This window comes from Arachis hypogaea, chromosome 6 (assembly GCF_003086295.3).
Source record: "Arachis hypogaea cultivar Tifrunner chromosome 6, arahy.Tifrunner.gnm2.J5K5, whole genome shotgun sequence".
Lineage (NCBI taxonomy): Eukaryota > Viridiplantae > Streptophyta > Magnoliopsida > Fabales > Fabaceae > Arachis > Arachis hypogaea.
In genome coordinates this window covers 88,088,971-88,092,440 of record NC_092041.1, presented here as the reverse complement: position 1 = coordinate 88,092,440, position 3,470 = coordinate 88,088,971, and the positions used below count along the sequence as shown (strand labels likewise).

General features: G+C 39.5%; 1 non-coding gene across 1 annotated transcript; it reads right to left on the bottom strand.

The window, feature by feature from the left end:
- Window positions 1-1,598: 1,598 nt before the first annotated feature.
- LOC112699796 (small nucleolar RNA R71) lies at window positions 1,599-1,706 on the bottom strand. Its single transcript, XR_003152734.1, has one exon. It is a non-coding gene; the product is annotated as a small nucleolar RNA R71 (small nucleolar RNA).
- Between the last annotated feature and the right edge of the window lie 1,764 nt (window positions 1,707-3,470).

Genomic DNA, 3,470 nt, shown 5'->3' with positions numbered 1-3,470 from the left:
CTTACTTTGATCTTTGAATTCTCTTGACTTGAGTGTTTATGTGTCTCATATGCATTAGTGTCAGTAGTATACAAACTGCTAAGTTTGGTGTCTTGCATGCATTATTCTTTTGATTTTAGTTGCATTTTAATTATTAAAAATCCGAAAATATTTTTTATTTTATGTCCTCTCAAGTCAATACTACAGAGAATTGAAGATTCAGAACATACAGCAGAGGAATTACACAGAAAAAGCTGGGCGTTCAAAACGCCCAGTGAAGAAGGACAGACTGGCGTTTAAACGCCAGCCAGGGTACCTGGTTGGGCGTTTAACGCCCAAAAAGGTATAGCTTTGGGCGTTAAACGCCAGAATGTGCACCATTCTGGGCGTTTAACGCCAGGATGGCTAGAAGGGAAGATTTTGTTTTCAAATCAATTTTTTTTCAGTTTTCAAAATCTTTTCAAAATCAAATCCTTTTCAAATCAATTTTTCAATCAAATCTTTTTCAAAATCAATTTCTTTCCATTTTCAAAGATACTTACTATCAATTAATGATTTGATTCAACATTTCAAGTATGTTGCCTTTTCTGTTGAGAAAGGTTTAATGTTTGAATCATATCTTTTCTTGTTAGTCAAGTTTTTAATTTTCAAAATCAAATCTTTTTAAAAATGTTTTTCAAATCATATCTTCTCAATCACATTTTTTAAAACCAATCATATTTTCTTAACCACATCTTTTTCAAAATAGTTTTCAATCAAATCTTTTTAATTTCTAATTTCAAAATCTTTTTCAAAAATCACTTGATTTCTTTTCCACTTTCATTTTCGAAAATCAAGTATTGTTTTCAAAAATGTTTTCAAAATCTTTTACTTAATTTTCGAAAATTACTTCCCTCCTTTTCACATCCTTCTATTTATGGACTAACACTATCCCTTAATGCAAAATTCGAACTCCATCTTCTTTGATAAGTTCGAATTTTCTACTTCTGTCTTCTACTCTTCTTTTCCTCTGACACTTCAAGGAATCTCTATACTGTGACATAGAGGATTCCACATTTTCTTGTTCTCTTCTCTTTCTTATGAGCAGGAGCAAAGACAAAGGCATTCTTGTTGAGGCTGATCCTGAACCTGAAAGGACCTTGAACAGAAAGCTAAGAGAAGCCAAAGCACAACTCTCTTTAGAGGACCTGACCGAATTCTTCAAAGAAGAAGAACACATGGCAGCCGAAAACAACAATGCCAACAATGCAAGGAAGGTGCTGGGTGACTTTACTGCACCTACTCCCGATTTCTATGGGAGAAGCATCTCTATCCCTGCCATTGGAGCAAACAACTTTGAACTTAAGCCTCAATTAGTTTCTCTAATGCAACAGAATTGCAAGTTCCATGGACTTCCATTGGAAGATCCTCATCAGTTTTTAGCTGAATTCTTGCAAATCTGTGACACTGTCAAGACTAATGGGGTTGACCCTGAGGTCTACAGACTTATGCTATTCCCTTTTGCTGTAAGAGACAGAGCTAGAGCATGGTTGGACTCTTAACCTAAAGAAAGCCTGGACTCTTGGGAAAAGCTAGTCAATGCCTTCTTGGCAAAGTTCTTTCCACCTCAAAAATTGAGTAAGCTTAGAATGGAAGTCCAAACCTTCAGACAGAAGGAAGGAGAGTCCCTCTATGAAGCTTGGGAAAGATACAAACAATTAATCAGAAAGTGTCCTTCTGATATGCTTTCTGAATGGAGCATCATAGGTATTTTCTATGATGGTCTCTCTGAACTATCCAAGATGTCTTTGGATAGCTCTGCAGGAGGATCTCTTCATCTGAAGAAGACGCCTACTGAAGCTCAAGAACTGATTGAAATGGTTGCAAATAACCAATTCATGTATACTTCTGAAAGGAATCCTGTGAACAATGGGACTAGTCAGAAGAAAGGAGTTCTTGAGATTGACACTCTGAATGCCATATTGGCTCAGAACAAAATATTGACCCAACAAGTCAATATGATTTCTCAAAGTCTGTCTGGAATGCAAAATGCACCAAGCAGTACTAAGGAAGCTTCATCTGAGGAAGAAGCTTATGATCCTGAGAACCCTTCAATGGAAGAGGTGAATTACATGGGAGAACCCTATGGAAACACCTATAATCCTTCATGGAGAAATCATCCAAATTTTTCATGGAAGGATCAACAGAGACCCCAACAAGGTTTCAACAACAATAATGGTGGAAGAAACAGGTTTAGCAATAGCAAGCCTTTTCCATCATCTTCTCAGCAACAGACAGAGAGTTCTAAGCAGAATAACTCTGACTTAGCAACCATGGTCTCTGATCTGATCAAAACCACTCAAAGTTTCATGACTGAAACAAGATCCTCTATTAGAAATTTGGAGGCACAAGTGGGACAGCTGAGCAAGAAAATTACTGAACTCCCTCCTAGTACTCTTCCAAGCAATACAGAAGAGAATCCAAAAGGAGAGTGCAAGGCCATCAACATGGCCGAATTCTGGGAGGAAGAAGAGGCAGTGAACGCCACTGAGGAAGGCCTCAATGGACGTCCACTGGCCTCCAATGAGTTCCCCAATGAGGAACCCTGGGAATCTGAGGTTCAAACTGAGACCATAGAGATTCCACTGGACTTACTTCTGTCATTCATGAGCTCTGATGAGTATTCTTCCTCTGAAGAGGATGAGTATGTCACTAAAGAGCAAGTTGCTAAATACCTTGGAGCAATCATGAAGCTGAATGACAAGTTATTTGGAAATGAGACTTGGGAGGATGAATCCCCTTTGCTCATCAAAGAACTGGATGACTTGCCTAGGCAGAAACTGCCTCAAAAGAGACAGGATCCTGGGAAGTTTTCAATACCTTGTACCATAGGCACCATGACCTTCAAGAAGGCCTTGTGTGACTTAGGGTCAAGTGTAAACCTCATGCCTCTCTCTGTAATGGAGAAGTTAGGGATCTTTGAGGTGCAAGCTGCAAAAATCTCACTAGAGATGGCAGACAATTCAAGAAAACACGTCCATGGACTTGTAGAGGATGTTCTGGTTAAAGTTGAAGACCATTACATCCCTACTGATTTCATAGTCCTAGAGACTGGGAAGTGCATGGATGAATCCATCATCCTTGGCAGACCCTTCCTAGCCACAGCAAAGGCTGTGATTGATGTTGATAGAGGAGAGTTGATCATTCAAGTGAATGAAGAATCCTTGGTGTTTAAGGCCCAAGGATATCCCTCTGTCATCATGGAGAGGAAAGCATGAAGAGCTTCTCTCAAAACAGAGCCAAACCGAGCCCCCACAGCCAAACTCTAAGTTTGGTGTTGGGAGGCCACAACCAAACTCTAAGTTTGGTGTTGAACCCCCACATTCAAACTCTAAGTTTGGTGTTGGGAGGTTCCAACATGGCTCTGAGTATCTGTGAGGCTCTGTGAGAGTCCTCTGTCAAGCTACTGACATTAAAGAAGCGCTTGTTGGGAGGCAACCCAATGTTATATT